This window comes from Neofelis nebulosa, chromosome 5, assembly GCF_028018385.1.
Source record: "Neofelis nebulosa isolate mNeoNeb1 chromosome 5, mNeoNeb1.pri, whole genome shotgun sequence".
Taxonomy (NCBI): domain Eukaryota; kingdom Metazoa; phylum Chordata; class Mammalia; order Carnivora; family Felidae; genus Neofelis; species Neofelis nebulosa.
The window spans coordinates 124,501,340-124,526,665 of NC_080786.1; the positions used below are offsets into that span (position 1 = coordinate 124,501,340).

Here is a 25,326-nt window from a genome sequence, read left to right on the forward strand (position 1 = left end):
GAGTTCAAGTCCCATATTGGGCTCTGTGCTGACAGCTCAGAGCCTGGAGTCTGCTTCAGATTCTGTGTCTCTGTCTCTCTCTGTCCCTCCCCTGTTTATGCTCTCTCTCTCTCTCTCTCTCTCTCTCTCTCTCAAAAACAAATAAACATTAAAAAAATTTTAAGTTAAAAATAAAAAATAAATAAAATAAATTTTCTTTATGCAATGGACTAAGCAAAACAGCAGCTGCTATATTCTGTCTTTTCCTAGTCTGCACTTTATATTTTATTCTATTTTCTTAATATCTCATTCCTCCTCAGTCCAGTCGTTCTTAGAAGTATTAGCTGAGCCTATAAAAAGCATAAAGAACTATTAAAGCAAAGATGATGTGTGACATACCTTATACTTCACCTCCTATATGTATGCTAAACATAATTTCATTATTATATTTACACACAATATATTTCCTGAGTTGTGTTATCAGTTGTGTTCAGTGGGTAACTTCCCTTTGTCTTATGTAAATAAGCCATATTCATTGTTTTGAGCCACTTTAATAATATCTCTCCTAAAGATAGTTAATAATATTACTTAGGAGTTCCCCAGTATTTTTCATTTTGGGAGGTTTTGGAAAGCTTTCTGTAATATCCAGAGGTCTCTTCCACTTTATTAGGAATTGCGCCAGGGTTTCTATTATATATTCAGTTACATCTGCTACTTCCACACATTTGGGATACCAGGAACACAGATGTTCTTGGCTCCCAGCCATCTCCAGCCTTGTTTCCTCTGCAAGTAAATTTTTCATTACACATTTATCAAAGCGTGTTACTTCCTGGTTGGTCCTCATCCTTAGAGCTAGATCAGCCATATCATAGTAATTTTCCTTTTAGCTTTTTCTCCTCTCCTCTAGTCTATCACAAGTGACCAAAGACCCTCAAATTTCACCTCAAAGAAGACTAGAGCTGAGCAGAGGCAACTTCAGTTCTAAAATGAAAGGATTCAATGGAAATGACAGCAGTAGTTTCAGGAAATATGAAGCCCAAAATAGTAGGAAGAAGAAATGAAATAACTAATGCTGATATTCATTTTGGAACATCAAGAGATGCAATTGTCTTTAAATTGTCAAATTTAGGAGATAATTCAGTATTTCCAATACTTAAATCACCTGGAAATACTACAATTACTGATTCCAAGCCCTACCCTAGATATCCTAAATCCAAATTTCAAGGAGAAAATTAGAAATGTGTACTTTCAAATAATTTTTATGATCGGAATATTGAGAAACATAGTGGTATTTAAATATTTATTGGCAGCACAGAAGCGATTAAAAAAATACTCAATATTTCAGTCTTAAAAATGGAGTTATGATGACTACCTGGGATGATACACAGAGAAAATACAGATAATGTAAACAAAGGAGAGTAGCTACTGTAGGTAGACAGTTTTTTACTTGGAGATAAGTCTTAAGATGTGTTTTTTTTTTTTTTTTTTGCTTATTTTTTTTCATATCATATCAAATGGAAGATTGACTGGAAACACAATAAGAGGGGTGAAAGAATTCTTCATAGAATTTTCTTAGGAAGGAAAAGAAAACCCAAGGGAAAAGAATCAGAATGTCCTTACACTTGAGTGAGCAAACCCTGCTGATCAATAAGCTTGTTCCACAGAAGACTAAAACTTCCCTCCACAGGACGCCTCCCTGCAGGGGCAGGTAAATGGGGCTAAACACAATGGGTGGGGGTTTCTATGAAAGGACCAGAGGTGGGATACACAGGGAGTCAAACTCAGAGGAGGAAAATCTGTTCCTTTAATCCTTTTCAAAATACTTTTCAGTTGAAAGAAAACCAAAATCACAATATTCTGATCCTTCTCTCTCTCTTGAAATTAATAATATTATTTATTATGGTCAATGTGAGCATATCAGTCAGCCCCTTAAATTATTTAAATGAAACTATTCCACTTGATTTGCCACTAATGCTCAAATGGTTTTAAGAAGTAATAATAGCTATTGGGGGGATTTTAAATGCAGAGTTAGAAAATCTCTGCTGGTACCCTGCTTTCTATTAAACAGAGTTATAGAAGCCTGCTGTCCCCATTATAACTGTAACTCACCATGAGGCGCTGAGCCAGTAATATCAGCCCTGCTCCCTGTGGAAATCTGTAGAAAGAAAAAAAAAATTCAAATGTATTTTATATGACTTGGTTGATAGATACATACAGATCTTTCTGGACTCACAGATATAGATGATAGATAGATGATAGATAGATAGATAGACACATAATACATTTTAGTTGTCAGTTTGACATTTGACAGCCCTGGTAAAGTATGCCTTTTACCTACAAACTCTCCAAATCTACTCTCAGCATCTCACAAAGAACAATAATTGTTTATTGATCTAAGTGTTAACAATGTATCGATGAGGTCTAGAAATAAGACTCAAGGGCAATCATTGCCCAGGACAGTAATCTTAAGGTAGTTTTCTATTATTTATAATATGAAGTCAAATATATATATTTTTGAAATCTCATATGAATTTTTTATGAACAGCTGTTTAAAAACATGGTAAAACTTAGCATGGGTGATCATAAACAAGTTGCCTAACCTCTTCATGCCTCTTTAAAAAAAATAAAAATATCTGTTTGAGAATTCTTAAAATTATAGATACGAAACCACCATGAAAATGCAAAGTGTGCTTATTACTTGTTAGGAAAAAAAGTAAAAGGTAGCTCCTGGAACCATTTTCTATCTATAGGACATATTCAATAAAATGTGTTTTCTGTATTTGAGTAAAGATGATAATAAGAATCAGTTCAATTTTCTCATATCTAGGCCATAAAATATAACTACCAAATACATTACAGGCAAAAAGCTAGATAATATCATATGTGCATATATGATAAGTTTTACAAATAAGTAAATAAATAAATAAATAAATAATCAATTCCTTTAAGTATGCTGATTGCTTGGTTTGCTATATATGTAGCAATATCATAAATCTATATTCTAGTTAATATGGCTTTCCTAACATGCTTTCTTATACCCTTATTTCTGGTAGCAAGACACCGATCTTCTTTTTGTGAGTTGTCCTTCTCCCATCCAATATAGTAGGACAGTCAGTCACTACTACTGGTTGGAATACTTTTCCAACCTAATTGGAATACTTTCTCATAAGATATTTTATGAATTCTAGTGGGGAAATACCTTTTCTTTCTGGATTGGGGCTGCCACTAGCCACCTTTCCCATCATATGTAGAGAGATAATCTTTGGCAGGAGAAAATAAGGGCAACACACAGATGCAGAGGCAAGCCAGAAGAGAAAAAAGGGGGAGGGTGAAGAAGACAGAACAAGAAATAATTAGCAAACTGCTGGGGTTTCTGAGTCCAGTCATCCTTAAACACTTCCTGGTTTAAGCCAGTTTGAACTCAGTTTCTTTCTGTAAGTGAAGTTTGGGTTAATCCACACGCGTGTGCGTGCGCACACACACACACACACACACACACACCCCAATCTATATCCACAGATCTGTAGACAAATATGTCTGGATAAATGCATACAAAACAGGTTTTTACCTTCTCAAGACAGAAATTCTCCACAGACCATTTCTTTGAGACTCCTTTTTCCCATGTATCCCCTCTTCCAAAGAAGATCTCTAGATAGATTGCAGTCTTATTCTGGGTTCCAACTGATTAAAAAAAAGAGAAAAAAAACACATCAGACTCAAAAATATCTTGAAGCAAAGGACAAAGCGCCAACTTCTCAGAGGGTGGTTTCTCCAGCTCTACAACTGTTCCACTGAGAGCCAAACTAGAGAATGGTATCTCCCTTGAAACAAATTACCAAAGAAATGGAAAAGAAGACAAAAGAAAGAGAAGGCATTGAGAAAGAGATGATGGTCAGCTAAGGAGACATCTCATTGAAGACGTCCCTGGATTTCTTTTTATTTTTTTTAATCACCTCTCCACAGGTCAGGGGACAGAAAGGACCAAAGCAGTGTGAGCCAAACACCCAAGCAAAGGAAGAGGTAAGGCTAACAGGATGATTAAGTTCCTGAAGTCCTAAGACATTTCTATGATTACATCAAAATTAAAGTCAAAGTCATATGAAATACCCTTCAAATCTATGTCATAATCCCATTCGGGTGCCTGACAAACCTTGAGAAGCCAAAGTGACAATTACTGATTTACCTTTCTGTGCTGAAAATGGAAGTTGAAAGCTAAGTGGCAACATAAAGCTAAGTACCTCTGAGACTGAGTTTCAAGTCTGGACTAGACAGAAATGACAGAAAATCATTAAGAACAGAAGGCATTAAAAGGTCAGAAATAAATTGTTATCAAGCCCTATTTAACCATTTTATCAGTCAGAATTTTCTTTTTGCTCTCAAGAATGTGGTAGTATTTTCTTATCTCTGGAGATGAATATGATATTATGAGGATTGTTACATACACACTGATATTCAGATTCTGAAAAGGTTCTGTGCAAAAAGACTGTTTGCAACAAAATGGACTTTCAAATCGTTTTTTAAAAATACGTAATTGTCTTGTCTCCATCTGTCTGGAATGTTATTTAGTGTTCAGGTACTGTGAAGTTTATCCTTCATGGAGCAGAAAGCCAGCAATGTGCTTAGATTTCAGTGCAGTTCTAGGTGAAATAGACAGATTAGCCCCAAGTCAGTCCCACAATTAGCAAATCTCACCCCCCCTTTCCCCCTTTTCCTTCTCTTTCCATCCATTTGGCCAAGAGTGGTGATTTGCCATTTCAGAATCAAGAGATCAGGGAAAACTAATGCAGATTATCTCAGAAACAAAATTTTATCTTCAGCTAAATGAGCATGTTAGTGAATCACAATTTCTATACTCTGCACTTAAATTGTAAAAGTGGAAAATGATGGGTTAAGGGATTGAGTACAGGAGAGGAAAGAACCTTAATCATTTTAGCAATTAGTATGTAATGTCCTAAAGTGATCCACTAATCACTCCACAGCTGGTACACTGATAAAACATAGGGTACAAAAGCATTCCTCAAATGTCATAGTCCAAAGGGATCAACACTTTGAAAAACATGGGAAAAACACAGGGAAGAGGAGAACCTGTAGACCTGCTGTCAGAAACATACAGTAGCCTTGAGTTAACTAATTAAGCAACCTATGGCTTAGTTCATTTTGAATGATATTACATCTTAATGAAAGCAAATTAAGAGTTTCACTATCCTTTTTTAAATTAAAGTTTATTTATTTATTTTGAAAGAAACAGAGACAGAGCAAGTGGGGGAGAGGCAGAGAGAGAAAGGGAGAGAGGGAGAATCTCAAGCAGGCTTCCCACTGTCAGCACAGAGCCCCATGGAGGGCTCGAACCCACAAAGCCATGAGATCATGACCTAAGCCGAAACCGAGTCGGCCGCTTAACCAACTGAGCCACCCAGTCACCCCAAGAGTTTCACTATCTTTAAACAGGATAATATATTTACCAAGAGGAGAGCTTACACTAAATCTTCAAAGGCCTTTTCAAAGAATCATTTTAGGTCACGAACAATATTATTTTTCTGGATTTACTTTATCAAAATCTGTATATACTACTTAAATAAACAGTTCCATCTGCAGGTTTTTCATAATCACATGTCCTAATACTTAAGATATCATATCTATGAACCACAAATAAAAGAATTTAAAAAAGGAAGGAAAGGAGAGGGGAGGAGAGGAGAAGAGAGGAGAGGAGGAAGGAAGGAAGGAAGGAAGGAAGGAAGGAAGGAAGGAAGGAAGGAAGGAAGGAAGGAAGGAGAAAGAAAGAAAGAAAGAAAGAAAGAAAGAAAGAAAGAAAGAAAGAAAGAAAGAAAGAAGGAAGGAAATAAAGAGAGAAAGAAAAGAAAGAAAGAAAGAAAGAAAGAAAGAAAGAAAGAAAGAAAGAAAGAAAGAAAGAAGGAAGGAAATAAAGAGAGAAAGAAAAGAAAGAAAGAAAGAAAGAAAGAAAGAAAGAAAGAAAGAAAGAAAGAAAGAAAGAGAAAGGAAGAAAGGAAGGAAAGAAACCACCTGAAAATAACATTGAAGAATTACACTGGAGTTTTTGCTTCATATAACACAAAACATAATGTGCTGCTCAAAGGTAAGAGCTTTTCTTTCAGGAGAAGCTAGTAATTTGAACCCACCCACGGGTTGTTGATGATAATGGTGACTTAAATAGTTATATACCTTTAATTATCTCATGTTTTATTCCTCAGATTCCCACATGAGGATATTTTTTGCTTTGTTATGAATTTGTATGCTAACCTCGCTGCTAGCTTCAACACATTCCTAAAACTACCTGTCTTTCCACCCTACTATATAGTGTAATCAAAAAGAAAAATGTTGGCTGGGCAATAGCTATTTGGTTCAGATGCTGCTTTCCTTTAAATTTAGTAAGAAGGTCTTGGGCCATTTCAGTTTGCTTCATTATCAGAATTGGTATCCATTTACCTATGATTTGTTCTTGACAGTGATCAAATTCAGAGGTACTGCACTGGGTGTACGGTAAGCTGACAATTGTCAAGGCTGTTCCTATGGCCATCGGTGTCTCCTTTTACACTCCCCAGCTGTAGATTGTAAAACCGATTGAAATTATCTAGAAGCCCTGAGGTTATAATGATGTTCATTTATGGAGAGCCTTTATTCAACAACTCAAAGTACTGTGTAGGAAGCCACTGTGACAAAAGCTCCCTTACCAAATCCTAAAGAGTTGTATATATGCATGGTTAAATTCAGGCAAAAAATATGTAAGTAATTAATCAATGTGAAGAAATACAGAATGACATTGATTATACCTTCATTTTCAACCCATGGCAGACTATTGTTTTATCTTAAATCAGGCTTATTTTTAAAAATGATTAACATATGTGTGTTTATCCACACAGTTTGCCTCACAGGGCTAAGACCAATTCATGGATGAGCATATTCTTATAGTTCAATTAACCCACCATTCATGCACAAAAGTTAATAGATTCCTATAAAACTTCAACTACTCTATTCCTCCTGTCATCTGAATGAATATTGTGAGTCATTTCTGGAGAGAGGTATTGCTTTCTCCTTTCTTTTTCTATTTTGCCTGGGGTTGTGCTGCCTGCCTGTGTGCCCCTGTCACTGAAAGGAAAAGAGATACTCTTTTATAAATAAGAACACAGAGTCTTTCTCTTTGTATTAGATTATTTTCCAGCTAAATGGATTATTTTGGCCGGGCTAAGTTTAGTAAGAACCAGAATAGCACTAAGTTCATTGATCTTCCGTTACTTTAAAGAAGGAGGGAACAGAAATTCAGAAATGAAGGAGGCAATTCTCCATTCCATGCATAGAGATTGCAAGAATTGGAGGTGAAGAGGACGCAGCTGCATTTCTTAACTTTTGAATGAAAAGCAATTATGCCAAGAGCCTTCATTTTAGATTGTCAGCATGGGCCTATGTCATACCCATCCTGACACTCCCAAACTGGAGATTTTAAAGGCCTCCTGCCTTTGTCATTGAGACACCTGTCACCAACTACACTGAATCAGCATCTCTAGATGCTGGGAAATACATATTCAACATGAATCTATGTAAGAAGCAACAGTAGGGAGGCTGGAATTCTTCAGAATTCTTAAAGAAAAAAAATGAAAGGAAAAAAAGAAGCTGAAGTTGTAAGGAAATTTTCCACTCCATAAAGCACACTTCTGATTTCATTTTCACTTGTTTGCAATTAAAATAACTTAACCCCAATGTCAAGTTAACAAAGTAAATTTCTATGAAAAATTTTAAAATATATTAACTACAAATATCAGTGAAAGACAGTCTTAGGGGAAATATGGTTTTCTACATGAGATTTGTAAAATATAAAGCTGTTTGAGCATATTATTACAATAAATAGTTCTAAAGTCTTTATTTTTGTTTTAAGATATTATAATAATTCGTATGAATGAAATAATTTATCAGTCACAAACTCTGTTCTAGGAAGCCCAGTAAAAGAAAAAAAAGACAACTGTATCTTTAGAGTACTGGAAAAATTTTGGTACTCTCTACATGTTAAATCTCATTTTCAAATACATTTATTATTCATTCTTACCCTCTTCATCCTTGCCCTCCTGCTTAGGATCACATCTATGAGTCAATTGCAAAAGCAGTGCTCATTTCCCGCTTGCTCAAGTATATCAAGATATTCAATTTATGATTTCTGAATTCAAAAGAGAGACATCCCCCGGAATTCCAAGTGACACTCAGAAGAACTCAAAATTTTATAGTTCACCAGCTTAGATATCTTTCTGAAGAAAGGCTAAATGATTTCTTTATACCTTATTAGCTATTTGATGGCACGTTTACACGAATGTATTCAACGTAAAAAAAAATACTAATTTTATCTAACCAATGGGGTAACAAAATCAAAATGTATCATTTAATATTAACCTTTTCAAGAAGCACTAAATCAAATCTCCTAAAACATATGATTTTATGCATTATTAAAATTAGAAATATGGCAGTATATTTCTCCAATTGTAGCCTATTTTATCTTGACAAATCATAACCAGCCAAAATAATTTAAAAAATAATTGTCTAAAATATTTAAGGAAGGCCCTCAAAGGATGTATATTTCCAAAGTAAGTCTAATAACTCTTCATATCTAGTGACAATAACATTATAGTATTAAATCAGGACTTCAGATAAACTCAAAGGAAATGCAGAGAACTTGGAATCCACGTATTTACATAACAAACCCAAGAGGGGAAAAATTAGGGGTAAAAAAAAAAAACTTTGACAGAAGTACTTGCCAATATGTCTTAACATTAAAACTAATAATATTTTATCATGTAGAATTCAATTTTCACCCATTTTCTTCTGGATATAACAACAGTCTATTTATTAATTGACTAAAACACCTATTGGCTCTCATTTGTTTTACTTTTCAACAGAATCTATTTAACTGAAGATATTAATTAGCTTAATGTCCAGTCACCAACCCATGACATCTTAGACTTAATACTCTCTGATATTAAACATTCAGCTTTGCATTTCTTTCTGATGAAGGCTTTGAAGCCAAAACTTTCGAGAAAGTACTGGAATTAGCCAAATCAGATATTGTTTTTCCTTTGTCTGTCTTATCCTAGTAGGTAAAAGCACAGGATAGAACATCTGTGCCTCCTTCTCAGGGCCATACTAAAGACTTTCCAAATACTATCTTTAGTTGCATTTAACGAACAGCCCATGACTTACCAAACAATGTACTGACTGAATTAACAATTAAAACTTCAGCTCTTCCGGTTTAGATAGTTAATGAATTAGAAGTCAAGAAATTACCATGCTAGGTGTGGATAGATAACACAGCATAAGGCTTTGCAAAGAATCCTGTGAGGTAAGCATTACAAGCCTATTATCTAGATAATGAAATTGTAGATCACAAAATCTTCAGTAAATACTCAGCACTGACATGATTAAAACCCACAATAGTCAAAAACCCAATTTTTCCACCACATGAGTCATCATATTTGCTCAATTTTTACATTTATTGTGTTGATACTGAAACAATCTTCTGCTCTTCTACACTGAAAATAGCATCATAATATAAAATTATCCTTAAAAGAATTTAGGGCACCTAGGTGGCTCAGTCAGTTAAGCATCCAACTCCTGGTTTCAGCTCAGGTCATCATCTCATGGCTTTGTGGATTCGAGTCCCACATAGGGCTCTGAGCTGGCAGTGCAGAACCTGTTTGGGATTCTCTCTCTCTCTCTCTCTCTCTCTCTCTCTCTCTCTCGGCCCCTCACTTACTAGTGCTGTCTCCGTGTCTCTCAAAATAAATAAATAAACTTTAAAAACATAATAAAAAATAAAAGAATTTATATCTTTATTTTTAGCATGTGATAGGCAAAATAATTCCCACCCCCAAAGATGTTCACATCCTAATCTCTAAAATCTGTGAATTATTACCTTATATGGTGAGAGAAACTGCCTCCGCAGATGTGATGACATTAAGGCCTTGAGATTAGAAGAGTATTCTGGATTGTTCAGGTGGGCTCAATGTGCTTATAAGCTTCCTTATAAGAATGAAACATGAATGTCAGAACAAGAGAGAGACTCAGAAATGCTACACTGCTGGTTTTGAAAATAGAGGAATGGGGTCATGAGCCAAAGAATGTAGCTGACCACTAGAAACTGGAGAAAGCAAGGAACCAGATTCTTTCCTAGAATTCCTTCCTAGAGCCACCAGAAGGAATATAGCTCTGCTGATACTTGGATTTTGGACTTCTGACTTCCAGAACTGTCAGATAATAAATTCTTGTTGTCTTCAATCACTATGTTTTGGTAAATTGTTACAACAGTAATAGGAACTACGAATGGTATAGGGCTATTTATAGGACCACCTTCCTGTGGTCTTGGCAGTGCTGAAGCCACCAGAAACTTATGAGCATCGTAATTGGCATCAAAATTCACATTATGAATATAGGGAGAACCCAAGTTTTCTAGTTTGGCTCTCCATGCAGTATTTGACTCTCCACTCCACTGTATATCACAGAGGCCATTTTGTGCTTTATTGTAATACCATCCCCAGCACATAATACAAGTTGGAATTAACAGTGTGTCAATTATTTAACAAAAGCTTCATCTCTGTGTCAAAAGAGACCAATCATTTCAGTTTTAACTGCTTGGCTTCAGATTGGAGCAACTTTCTCCTTTCTTGCTTTGGAAAGGTCATCATAATTCTATATTAAAATCTTAAAGATCACAAAGCATTTAAAACACTTCCTTGAAAATTTTGAAAACTCCCCAAGCCCAGTTAGGTCAATAAAGAATTATCACTTAATATTTGTTAAGCACACACAGTCTGGAAAATATCTTATCAGACAAAGAAACAATTCATATCAGACAAACAATTCATACAAGCAATATCATATCGAACAAATAATTCATATCAGACAAACAATTTATATCAGACAAACAAATCATATCAGACAAAGAGACAAACACTAAACAATTTGAAACACTTCTTTTAAAGAAAATAATCCTCACCTATAAGTCCTGGGAAGATATAATTCTAATTGATCACACATAATGAACCTGCAACTTGATTACAACCAACAAGCCATGATTAAAAAAAAAAAAAAAAAAAAAAAAAAAGGTCACGCTAATCTCTGATCCTGGTTAAAATGTTGAGGTCTATGATTACACTACAAGAGTCAAAGAACTGAATTATTCTCTGATCCATTTGAAAGAAAGATCAATGTATTGTGATATATACTTAAGAGCCTTGCAAATTTTATGAAAATAGTTTTCTCATCCTCTGTAATTGTGAATAATCTCTGAATTATTTTGAACAACACACTGTCCTACATGTAATAGAAGATGTAATAATCAATAAGGCCCTTCTTTCAAGGATATCACTACCTGCTAGAAGGGAGGAAAATGTATATGTATGTATATCCTCCTATTTTCACAGTGCTTCAAAGAACACTGCCTTATTTGAATAAGGTTCTTAATACATGACTAATTATGTAATTATAAAACAAGGCAGATTTTGGTAAATATTTAGTTAGAGGTACAAGCAAAATGCAATATACTAAAAGTTTCCTAATATCTGAAGAATAACTAACTTGTATAATTGGCATTTACTAAATTATAAAACCAAGCTTGGCATTGTATAAGTTGCCTAAGGTCAAAAACCTTTTAAAGTCAAAACAAAAGCAAAGAAATTTTTAAAATTTAATGAACTTTTGGCTTGACTTTAAAGGAACCCCCACATGGATGTGGTGACAGGAATTTGCAACCCCACCCTTTCATATCAGAGGAGAATCTAAATCCCAGGAATTAATTTGAGACTCATGCCATTCCCCATCCAACAGAGAAAGCAACCATTAAAAGCTACTGCGGTTCTTTGTGTTGATGCCAGACCCCAAGTGCTCCATTGTACAAGACTGCAGACCCACTGGCAGTGCACAGCTTTGCTAATAGAAGAAATATTCTTTCCTCAATATAGGTTTAGATGATGCTGTATTTAAAAGGAAAAAAAAAAGTTTGTAATTCTAAGATTAGTTTTCTTAACAGTTTGTCTAACAGTGAGAACAACGGTGTGAAGGGGGAAAGGAAACATAAAGTTGCAAGATTTACTTTAACCTTCTTCCCTGAGACTGTGACCTAGGAGACTAGGAAGTTGCAAACATACATGCTCACTTAACCAAAGCTGGGAGCCCTGTTAAATCTGTAGGACTCAGGAACAGTATAAGCATTATAGGCTCAAAATCTTAGGAAAGTTAGCATTTTCAGAGAGAAATAAGATCAAATTTCAGATGGAGAAACTTGAAAGGGTAAATAAAGAATATAACAAACTAGAGATCTAGAAAGGAGGGCATGGCAGTCTCCCTTCTTATTAAGATGTATTTGTAAAGATGTATTTGAACTGGATACCAGGTTCAAAGGGAAGCCCCAATTAACTAGAACTTAAGTTTTTTCTCTCCTAGGTTATAATTTCCTTATGAAACTTCCCTGACTACATATACCTGCAGTTTGGTACATTAGTCTTCTGGAGGCTGAATGACAGGGTGAAAAAAATAGAAAAGATCTGATCTATCCATTTGCTTCAAGACCCAGTCAAGAAGAGCCATTAGTTCACTAAGGGGACTATAGCTTACAAGTACAAGAGATAATCAACAGCATCAAAAAGCAGTCCCAAAGAGCATCAGTGGAGAGACCCATAATCACAGAGGAATATTTTGCATAAGAAATATTATGAGATATCTAAGATTAAAATTCTAAATACCTAGCAGATTAAGAGAAGCAACACTGAGAAGGAAACCTTTGGTTTATATACATTCAATACCAACATTTTGAAATAGTAACCTACAGGAGTTTTTGTTTTTTTTTTTTTCCTTAGAAATGCCTTTTACTATGATCCTTGTGTAGTTAAAAATTGGACTGTTTTTTTTTTTTTTTTTTTTGTTTTTTTTGTTTTTTTGTTTTTTTTTTTAGGGGACACCTGAGTGGCTCCATTGGTTAAGCGTCTGATTCTAGATTCCAGTACAGGTCGACCTTATAGGAGAGCCAAACTAGAAATACAAAGTGTTGAATCCTAAATTTTTGGCTGTCAAAATGGAGATAATCATTTTAAAAGCCTAAAATTTTTATTTCAACATCCAGTTTTCTTTTAAATTTTTTTTTTTCAACGTTTATTTATTTTTGGGACAGAGAGAGACAGAGCATGAACGGGGGAGGGACAGAGAGAGAGGGAGACACAGAATCGGAAACAGGCTCCAGGCTCTGAGCCATCAGCCCAGAGCCTGACGCGGGGCTCGAACTCACGGACCGTGAGATCGTGACCTGGCTGAAGCCGGACGCTTAACCGACTGCGCCACCCAGGCGCCCCAACATCCAGTTTTCTTATTGAAAGAAAACTGGATCCAGTTTTCTTATTGAGTTGAGTGGCTCAAAGATTAAAATGTGTATCATAAGGAAGAAATATGAATATTAATATGATTTCATTTTCTTACCTAAAAGTATATAAAGTTCAAACGGACTGGAGAAAAGAGTTGAGGTGAAGAAGGCAATGGTAATGCTTGTCTTATTTTTTTAATTAAATTTAGTTTTTTAAATTCAAATTAGTTAACGTACAGTGTAGTATTGGTTTCAGGGGTAGAACCCAGGATTCATCACTTACGTATAACACCAAGCGCTCATTCCAACAAGTGCCCTTCTTAACACCCATCACCCATTTATCCCGTTCCCCCACCCACCTTCCCTCTAACAACTCCCAGTCTGTTCTCTGTATTTAAGAGTCTCTTATGATTTGCCTCCTTCTGTTTTTATCTTATTTTCCTTTCCTTCCCCTAAGTTCATCTGTTGTGTTTCTTAAATTTCCACATATGAGTGAAATCACATGATAAGGAATGCTTGCCTTTAATGGATCTTGACACATCTCACCTGTAAACCAAGCCAATAAAGTAGGAAAATTAATTCTTGTCTGTTTTCAATGATCTTGTCCTTTTATCATATTGTTAAAGTTAAAATGTCTTTTTGACTTCAGTTTACAATTTCTTGTTTCTTTGGTAATAGCATCCTCTTGATTAAGTTTTGCTTTTATCTTGTGATCAGTTTTCTGGATAGCCCATTCAGTGATCAAACAAATCTTAAAGTAAGGTATCTGAAGGACTAAGGGAAAGCAATTACTATTTTTTATAATAATGTCTGTACTAACATATGAACACAGATTTATTGATGCTTAATTTTTTACACACTAATGAGGCTATGGTAAAAACGTTGCAACTCAAAGGGGGTTATAAGTTATCAAGTTTCTCCCTTTCTTTAGTGCTTGTATTTCTTTTAAGAGCAATAATTTTCATTTCTCAAATTTTGGGAAACGCTGAAAGAAGCAGAGCTGACCACTCTTTTTCTAAATCACTGTACTTCTTAAGAGGTAGTCAGAAAACAAAGCTGAAACTGGCTTAAACAACAAAATTAGATACATTTGTTTTCCTGGTTGGAGGTACGGGGAGCCTCAGAAGTGACTTAATTCCACAGCAGGATAATCTTATCAAGAACCAGTTTCTTTCTGTATCATGGATTTGCCTCCTTGAATTGCTGCTTCCCCTTAAGGTTGACTTATACAGCTCAAAATGGTTACTATGAACTCCCAAGCCTACCTGCTTCTTAATCTAAGCCCATAGAAACGAACAGTTACTTTTAGAAATTCTCTTGAAAACACAGTTTATGTCCCAGAAATCTTGCAGCAAATTGCTGCTCGTGTCTCATTAACCCATAGTGAATCATATACGTTCTCCTGAATCTATGCCTAAAGGATAGTTTTATACTAATGGACTTAGGTTTGAGCCACTTGACCTAACTAGATCAAGAGATAAAGCCAATTTTCCTTCAAAAAATCTTAGGCTTTTCGGAAGCTGTATAGGGAATTACCTAGAGGCAAAAGAATAGATTTGGGGAAAGAACCACAATGTCCATTATATATACACACATTTGGTTCCCATCTTGTATGTGGTTATGTTTTAAAAGCTTTGTCCCCTACCCCACTCCTCTCCATTTCAGTCGGAGTGAAAACTCAAGTTAATAAAATTACTAAGTAAAAACATAACATTTTTGGCATCCAAGAGATTTTTAATAGTATAAATAAGATAAAGTATGAGTATTACAATGAAATGTAAATGAGAGTTAACCATTATTTTTAAAAAGATTTTCAAGACTAAACCTAGATCTAGGGAGTTTTAGAGTTTTGCTTATAGGCTTTGTTTGCCATCCTCCTCAGATAAAAAAGAAATATGTTCTGGAAATTTGCAGAAATTAGGAAGTTAAAATAAAAATCCTAGAGAGCATTAAATTATCCATATTGTGATGTCAGAGAAAATGAATAGTTTAGAACTTTCTATTTATAAAAATGATTCTATTCCTATTAAGATGATTAGACATGTCAGGATATAATCTAGCTGAAGATAGCCTGTATTATCTGGACTATAGTGTTAGCATTCAAGATTGAAGTTATTTGGACAAGTTATTATAAACTTTGGAATAAAAGTTATTGGGCTATGCTGATAGATATGATAGATATGATGGGATAAGGGAGAAGAAAAAGAATCAAGGTTGTATCAAGATTTTTTCTTGGATGTTTATGGTATCAAATAGCTGATCTGAGGAATATAGAGTGGAGGGGAAATTGATCAAGAACTCTACCTTGGGGATGCCTTGGGGGGGGGGGTGCGGCCTGGGTGGCTCAGTCAGTAAAGCGTCTGACTCTTGATTTCAGCTCAGGTCATGATTTCATGGATTCATGGGACCCAGCTCCATGTTAGCTCTGCTCTGAAAACACAGATCCTGCTTGCAATTCTCTCTCTCCTCTCTTGCCTCTCTGTCTCTCTTTTTCTCTCAAAATAAATAAACTTAAAACAACAACAACAACAACTCTGTCTTGAACAAAATGTTTAAGATGATTAAGAGTGGAGATATTGAGGGGCACCTGGGTGGCGCAGTTAGTCATTATCTCCTGGTTTGTGAGTTCGAGCCCCATGTCAGGCTTTGCATTGACAGCGTGGAGCCTGCTTGGGATCTCTGCCTCCCCTTCTCTCTGCCCCTCCCCTGTTCATACTTGCTCTCTCTCTCCAAAATATATAAACATTTTTTAAGAATGTGGAGATATTGAGAAGATGATGGTTATACAAGAAGTCTGGAGGGAACAGGGGTAGAGACATATTTGAAAATCACCTATATAGAGATTATATTTTTAGCTCTAGGAATAGATTACTTAATAAGAGCTCAGAAATGATCCCTGAATCACTCTATAATTTGAAAATTTGGAATAGTTCTTAAAAAGTTTGAAGTAGGCCATGATTGAAGTAAAAATAAAGCCACTAGTGTTTATGTCTCAGATCCCAAATAAAGAAATGTAGAGAAGGGAGGGTGAACACTATTGAGTTCTGCTGAGGTCAAGATAAGGACATAGAAGTGAGCACTAGATTTGGCAACTGGTAACCACAACAAGAACAATTTTAGTGTAGAAGAAGTAATAAAGCTTGGAAGGTTGAAAAGAAATAAAAAGTAAGTTCAAAAACATATAGACAATTATTTTGAGAAGTTTTGAAATGAAAAGGAGCAAAGAAAATATATAGTAGTAGGCACAGAAGGTGGAATCAAACAGAGTTTTTGGTAAGGTGACAGATAATGTATTATGGAATATATGTAGGCTGAGGAGAATTATCCAGTAAAGAGGAGAAAATCAGTGCTATGTGAGATAGATGATATATTTGTAGAATGGAAGTTATTGGAAGACAATAGTCTTAAGAGTGTTAGGATCCTTTTATTGGAAAACCACACAACTTACCACATGGTTAGTTGAAAATAATTGGGTTGCATTAATCCTATATTAAATCATGATTCCTGAAATATCTGATTTTAACAATTACATTTTTATATTTGAGGTGATGTTACGCTTTGTTTCCTCTTGCCTATAACTGATATGAAGGATTGGAAGCTAAGAACAAAGGGGCATCAAATACCTAACATTCTAAACTGAAGCACAAAAAATTCAAAGCCAAACACCCTGCTTGTAGCCAAATTCACTATGCAACCCACACCACTAACCTCCACTGCCCTATACCCCGCCCCATCCACCCCATTAAAGTGAATACTAGGGAAAGTGGGAGGTGAATATCCTTAGTTTTGAAATTTTATCCTAGGAAGAGAGTGCTATGGCTTACTCTGCTTACAAGGGGGAGGCCTACAAACAAAAGTACTCTCTATCTTCCCATTAATAGGGTAACATATCCCTGTGTTGGCCCAGGAATATCCTGGTTTATGCCTCTAGACCCTTCTATTGTCAAAAGCAACTTGGTATAGACAATGAAATGTATGGTCATCCTACTCAATAGCCAAGTAAGGAGTAACACTTTCCAGATGGGAGATTGGCATTGCGTTTCCTGGAAGGAAGTCAGTTTATGCGATGAGCTCACTAGTCTTTTTCTGGGGCCTATATGAGCAGTCAAAATAATAATGATAATAATAATAATAATAATAATAATAATAATATAAATAGTCTAGAAAAGACAATGTGAAGAGATAGGAACAATAGAAGAGCCTGCATATCCATGGAGAATGCAGCAGATTTCTATGAGTCAAGTAGAAATTAGAAAAGGTAGTCAGGTTTGAGTTATCTCCCTGGTCCCCCACCAGTGAAAGCTGAACACAGAATGTAGAAGGGCTGTGAGGTAAGAACAGGGCTGAAGCCTTTGGAGATGGAAGGAAGACAGGAAAAGCAGTTAGAGGAACTACAGCCAGTGAATTTCCTGCCTCTGGGATTGTGACATGGGAAGGAATATCTCATAGCTCCCAAAGAATCACACTTGTGCCTGGAAAAGCAGCCTATGATGCCTGTCAGAGGACATCCACAGCTGACCATTCCTATGTTTACAAGTATTTACAGCAGGGAAAATGTACCAGTGAGGTTAAAAGATTATTGCCTATTTCTGCAATGCCTCCTCCCACCTGTCAATGGGGTAATCAAATCCAGAAATAAGAGTGCAAGGGCAAAGCCCTGGAAATGAAAACACTCCTTGGTCAGTATTGGGAGGACAGAAGATGATGAAATTGAAGTTTTAGATTGAACAAGACTTTTTAATAATAGAAAGTGATGGGAAAGTGATGAGATTTCCCAAGATGTCATTATGGGTTGGAAAAAGGATAATCAGTGAAGCATTGTTGAAGCAATGATTGGAGAAAATTAAATTATCTTGGGTTTGTATATCCTCAACTTTAGTTTGTCCGGTAAACTTATTTGATTAAAAACTTACTTGTTCTCCCACCCCACCCCATTAATCATGTCATTATTACAAAGTTACATTTGGGGTTTTAGGGATTTGAGGTGTGCGTGTGTGTGTGTGTGTGTGTGTGTGTGTGATTTGTTTCACAAGGTTGTTTTTTTAATTGTGGTTTATTTTACTCATGAGATTAAAGAGTGGCTTGTGATGAATTCTGAGCTCTAAATACAGAACTTCCTTCCCTTTCTAAAATATAGCATTTTCAATCACCAAAAGCAATAATATCTAACCCAGAAGGTAAAAAACATAAAAAGCTGATACATTAGGAACCTGCTTTCCCATCTTGCCCTGCAGTGAACTAAATAAATGCAGAGGTTTTGACTGTTATCCATTTTAATTCTCAGCTACAGAAGGGCAAGTCAAGTAGGTAACTAGCCTCTATAGATCTCTCCAAGAAAAACTGAAATGATCAACTTCAGGCAGCTAATCTAGCACTGGATCAAAACCCCTCAGGGAAATATTTATGTTTTACTAGTTTACTCAGAGAAACAGCTCTAGGGATCTGCAGATATCCTCTGTGATTTTGACTGAAGGAAACACTGATGCCAGAGCTGAAGCTTGTGATTTAATCATAGAAGCAATTCAGCCTTTAGCAATCCTATCTGCTAAGAAATCAATAGCTACACTTTCAGTTCTATTAAAGGATTTTTTTAACTTCTCCACCTGACCAAGATATTAATTTGTATATGTTCTATTGTCTGCCTTTCTGGTTGGTATTTTGAAATGTTGAAAGACTAACTCATTGATTCAGTTTGAAATACGTTCCCCAAAAGATCATCATTATTTTAATTATTTATTGATTCAAACACCATTTTCCAAACACTACAGTGCTTTAAAGAATTATCTCCAACATCCAAAGATAACATTTCACATCAGTCTTCCAAACATGTAGTCTTCCAGTCAGTTGAAGGTGGCACAAAATAACCTTTAGAAACAGATTCTGAAGAATTCTCTGTTCAGAAACAGAGATTTCTGTTAAATTTTTAGAAAAAAAAAATTGAAAACAAAAATCCAACTGAAGACCCAGAGAAATTGGAGCAACTCAAGGAAGATAATGGCCTACCATAATGTCTAGAGCTTGTGAAATCTGGGACCATCTACATTGAAATTCTAAAAATTTCCACATGATGGAGCTCTCCACAACATGCACACTATACAGAGGTTGTGGTTTTCTCTGTTAAGAAAAACATGGCTTCCTTCTCTGATTTGCTCTATAGTAAGATATTTCATTCTACCTTATAATAATGGTTAAGTTATTACATTTGGATATATGTGGATTTCATTAAATTATGGAGTATACTGAGCAATAGGGGTGTACTGAAACCAGCATTATATACCAACCAGAAGTAATGAATTCTTTTTTGAGGGCTCATTATCTAACTATGTGTCCTTGCTCAGTTACCTGAATGTTCTACATCTCATTCTATCACTTTAAAATGGAAGGTCCTGGAATAATGACTTTCTAAACTCTATAAATTTCAATTTTAAATGTTAAAATTATTGGATATCCATAAATCTTATACATTATTGTTAAGGATAGGCATTTTCTTTGCCATGGGAGCTCAATGATCAATAAACACTTGATTTCTGACAATACATATTGAAAATATTTATATCTTCTAGAAAATATGTTTTATTATATTACAATCAATGTTCAAACTGATTTAGTAGAAGAAATAGGGCAATGTTCATATCAATTTTGCCTCTGGACTTTGGGGATGGAGACCAATATGGCCCTAGTCACAAGGTATTATAATTAGTTTATTTTTATCAAATACTACAAGAGAACAGAATGAAGGCATTTCTAATTTTAGCAAAAAGAATGTTTAGAGAAACTAACCAGAGTATATGTATTACAGGTTTTCTAATCATCTAGGTATCACCAGATACCAAAAAAAGGACCATGTCTTCTGTTTCTGTGTGTAACCTACCTTGGTAATATGGAAATATATATCCATCCACAAATATTTAATAAGTCCCCACTATGTGTCAGCCACTGTTCCAATGATTGGGGATAGAGTAGTGAAAAAATTCACCAAAAAAATCATAAACAAGAATATATACACAGAGAGAGACAAAGAGGTGGAATGGGGGGGTGGGGAGAGAGAAGGATTAGAACTAAGATATTATGTGTACTTACACTAGACGTTTCATTAGAAGAACAATTTCTACTCTATCTCCTTCGTCAAGTTTGCTCTCAGTATACTTAAGAATAAAAGGAACACAAACACTTAAATTCAAAGGCATAAGAATAAATATGGAAGTAGAATTACTTGTGTCTACATCTGCTGAACTCTTAGTACAACACCCTTTTAAGAATGCTCAGTCATTTGTTCTGGGTACAACTGGTACTTGATATCTTAAACACTTATTCTGACATCACTGTGTTTATTGGCTAAAGGTCACATAAAATAAGTCTAGAAATACAGTTTCCTTTTCCAAATGCTTGATTTTTGATGATCTTTTCTCTTAAGTTTTTCTAAATGATGGTTCATTTAAGTGAAAGTTTATTAAATATTTATGTCACTTTTTTTCTAATAATGTTTGAATTGTACAGTTTTATCAATCTGCAATTTAAATCTCTGTTCTTACTCATTTTTACTCTTAATTTACTCTTCCATTAAGAAGTAATAATAAATCATGCATGGAGGCTGTTCATAGCTGAAGAAAGAAGTAAGCATTTCCTAAGCTCAGAATGTTAACTGGACCCCTTTTTGTTTCTATCATTAAGAATATACATTTCTGTACTTTTTAAATATATTTTTAAAGTATGACTGCTAATGTCAGGTACTGAGCTCATTGCTGGGAATATGATGGCTGAAATATGGCCCCTTGTCCTTGCTGAGATCTCATTTAACATGGAGAAACAAAACACACAAACAAAAAGGTAAGATGCAATGTGATTAATTATACTGTGTTCCAAATAATAAAGGATCATAATAAAGAAAAGGGTTATTTCAGAATAAAAGGGTTATGAAACCTTCATAGAGAAAACATTTTCCTTGACTCTTTAAGAATGAGTAGAAGTTCACCAGAAAGGGAAGAAGTAAGGGTCAATACAAGGTAATTTGTAACTAATTTAATATCTTTAAAGGTATTTAAAGGTATAGGTAATTGTGAATGGTACAATATGATTAGAAATCAAACTTTATGTGAATACTAAATGTAATGATTTTCACAAGCAAATTTTTTATAAAGACAAGTTACTTGATGGCTAATTATTCTATGTATCACCTTTTTAAGATCTTAGTCTAATATAAAGATCAGATTAATTCTTAATTTTTAGAAGATACATATACTCTATAATGTTATCAGTACACTGATCATGATCTATTGGCACCACCCTGTTTTCTTTTTTTTTTTTTTAAATTTTAGATAGAGAGAGAGAGTGCATGCAAGCAGGAGATGGAGAGAGAGAGAGAGAGAGAGAGGGAGAGAGAGAGAATCCTAAGCAAGCTCCACGCTCAGCACAGAGCCTAATGCAGGGCTAGATCCCATGCCTGGGATCATGACCTGAACCGAAATCAAGAGTCAGATGTTCAACCTAGTGAGTCACCCGGGTGTCCCTGTTTTCTTTTAATTATAACTTCTTTCTTAGAAAACTCTGGGTCTGCTGCCTAAAAAATTATTTCTATGTCTACTTCTGAGTTAACAATATATATATATATATATATATATATATATATATATATATATATATATATGCCTCTATGTCAATGTTGTCAATCTTTTTCTGTGAAAATTTGTGTTATATTCAAACTTTAGGAAAAGAGCCTTTTAGGTCAAGATATTTCATTAATATTTTTGACATAATATACAACATCTAGTTTTATTGACCCAATGTATGTATGTTTTCTGTTATACAGCAACAACAGAATCTTATGTTAATTTATTTTCTTCAAAGAGCTTTGTTTTGTTTTTTCCTATGGCTCACTTAGGAGGAAAAGAAAAAAGGAAACATGAGGGAGAGAATGGAAAACAAGGTCTTATAATGGAAAAGAAGAAGTTTTATTTCTATGTTTAATAGATCTCTAAAGCTTCCAAAAAATTCCCACAATCTATCTCCTCAGACAGATCAAGGAGGTACTATAAGAAACCTATAGCAGAAAGAAAATGTCAAGGAAACATCACAGATATAAAACAGATTTTTTCCATGAACAAATTGTTTCTAGGACATATATTCTATAAATGTCCAGCACTTGCCTTGTGCAGGTGCTCTTGACAAATAATTCAGGCACAGAAATTCTACAATGTTAAAATATGATTTCTTTATTATCCTTTCTATACAAATGAAATCTAAATTCAATTTGAAATACTAATAAAGTATATATGCTTAATTTTTGCTTCTTTCATTTGAAAATGGAGGATTTAAATGTCAATACAAATGATTGTATAAATATGCAGTACTTTGGAAATCACAGATTCTAAAGTTTTTAATGCAGAGATGTCAGCACTCTTACAGATTCTAAAATACATCATTTACTCTTATTTCTGTTATATGGTTTTATAATACCCATTTTAAGTAGCTAGAGACTGTTACTCTAAATTGAGTTTCTCAGAAAGGGACTTTTTTAAACCATAATAACAACAAAGTTATTACTAAAGAGAAAGGATTTATTCCCCAAGTTTCTTTGTAAAAGTCAATCATGCCTGCAGAGGAACTTGATTAATGGTGCATAATCTACAGATGTTATGGAAGCATTGTAAGTGAGAATGTTAATTATCTAACTTTTTAGCAGAAAGATAAGAGTTTAACCTTTAGAAAAAGAAAGACAGGACTAAATAACTCATGGGAATTTGTAATGGGATAGTGAGCTCTTTATATTCACAATGGCAACTGAAATTCATCCCAGGTGACAACTGACAGAAACACATGAACATCAGTTTCCACCAAGGCTGACACATGAAGTGTTGGCAGCCTCTTCAGCTTCATTCTAAATAAGAGTCTATACCTCTAACGTACTCAAAAATACCAGCATGCACACCAGAAGAAATTTATTACCATGGGTTACTTGAAGACAATTGAAACTCTAATAAAGGCTCAGAAATTACCAAGCTACCAAAGCTCTAACTTTTCAGGCTACTCTATAATACAGCTACTTATGGTGAATCATAGCTTGCCTATAATCTCATCTGTGTTATTTGAATGCTATTTCTTGCATTTTCTTTTCCCTTGTTTTCCTCTTTTGGGGGGGGGGGTAGGGAAACACTGTTTTTTTTTTTTTTTTAATAAAAGCTCATTGATATGTTAATATATACCAACACTCAAAGTCTCTGTTCCAACAGAAATCAAAGTTAATATAAAACAAAGAATTGCAGAAGTCAGTTAGCTTAATTATGTGCATGATGAAAGGCAAGAAAGACATTTTATTTTAACAATATATAATATTTCTCATGAAACCAAGACATGTTAGATGATAAATCTTTTGAATTGAAATTCAAGGCCAGCAATGTTAAATTTTCAGACATAAGCTACTTCTACCTGTTTTAATATGGGCGTTCTTCAGAGATTTTTGCCCTTAACCTGTTTTTCTCTTGCTCTGCACGTTACCAAGGTAATCTGATTATTGGTAGGCTTTCAACCACTACAGATATATTGATGACTTCTAACTCAATACCTCCAAAAGAGCTTTATCAATCATATCCCAGGAAAACATATCCAATTGCTTACTGTGTACAACATATATAAATCCCAGTCTATAAAGCTAGATACTAACTTGATGGATTTTCTTTATTTTTCAATAATTGAACTTACATTTTGAAAGCCTATTTCACCTGAAAATGGAAACTTGATTTTAATCAGTTGAAGGAGCAATCTGCTTTCTCCCTAGACTTGCTTTATAAACTCTGGAGGCACAGTAGGGTTTTAGGACAATGTGCTTACATACCCACCTGTCATTTGCTAAGCTGTCCCTTTTCCCAGTTTGTACTTTGTTCATCAGACCACAAAAATAAGTGCTGCAACCTCTCCTCCCCCAACTTCACTAAGTTCAGCACATTTTCAGCCATGTATGAGCCACTCTAGGACACATGGAAAATACCTTCCTGATCCCAAACCAATCAGGGCTATGGGAAATTCCATGAAGCCCTCTGCCTAGCCAATCTGCCTAGACATACCAGGAGATTTCTTTTTGCCCTTGTTCTTGCATGTTATGAATGAACTCTGTAACTTGCCAAATCTCCATATTGTGGAGTTGAATATGAGAGGTCCCTTCCTGGAGTCCATGACTTTTCTTTAGTCTAAGAGGAAAGGAGATTTACAGAAGAGGAATCTTTTTATATCTATTTTGTTTTTTCATGAGGATTTTTGAAATCTTTTCTCTATGGCAAGTCCTAGGCTTATGGAAATCAAACCTAAGAATTAACTCTTGATCTGCTTTATTGTAATCATTTTTTTTCACGTGGCAGTATAGAAGGGATACTCTAAATTTCCCGGGCTAGAATACCAACAGACTCCAAGAAAAGGAATTAAAACATCACTGATACCTCATCATTCTCTTCATACATATCTTCCAGAAATAATATACACTCAATAGGTCAAAAGTCATTATCTCCCACCCAAATCTATTTACTTCCTATGTGCCTATCTCAGTGAATGGCATGTTTATCCATCTAGTAGCCCCAAACAAAAGCATCTATAATACCCAAGAATTTACTACATCCCCCAACATCCAGGTAGTAACACAGTCCTATTAATTTGAATGCTATACTAGCTTTCAAATCAGTTTCTTGTTTTCTGGACAAAGTATTAGGTTAAGCCCTCATGGTTTTCTGCCTAGACTATTTCAATAGCTCCAAACTGATCTAATTTCCTCCAAATTCATCTTCAACAAACAACACTGAAAAATATTTTCTCTAAAATATTATACCAAACAATTCTGTAAATAATTACTTTGTCTGAAACCTCACTCTATTCTATCTCTCCTTAATCCGCACCTGTCCCATGAAAGATATCAAGCATTATGATCCTGCAAAGCTTTTCCTCATTATCATTACCTCCATCCTCATACGATTCTTCAAATACATTGTGATATAACTTGCGGTTATCTCTCTGTCAGCACT

The 25,326-nt window shown here is 34.9% G+C and overlaps 1 long non-coding RNA gene across 1 annotated transcript in view; it reads right to left on the minus strand.

Moving 5' to 3' along the window:
- Positions 1 to 388: 388 nt before the first annotated feature.
- The window catches only part of LOC131512693 (uncharacterized), a 176,656-nt gene continuing 151,718 nt past the window's right edge, over positions 389 to 25,326 (minus strand). The window contains exons 5-6 of the long non-coding RNA XR_009262250.1: positions 3,548 to 3,660; positions 389 to 2,134 (exon numbers count right to left, since the gene is read on the minus strand). This is a non-coding gene — a long non-coding RNA (uncharacterized LOC131512693). The remainder of the gene's footprint in view (positions 2,135 to 3,547; positions 3,661 to 25,326) is intronic.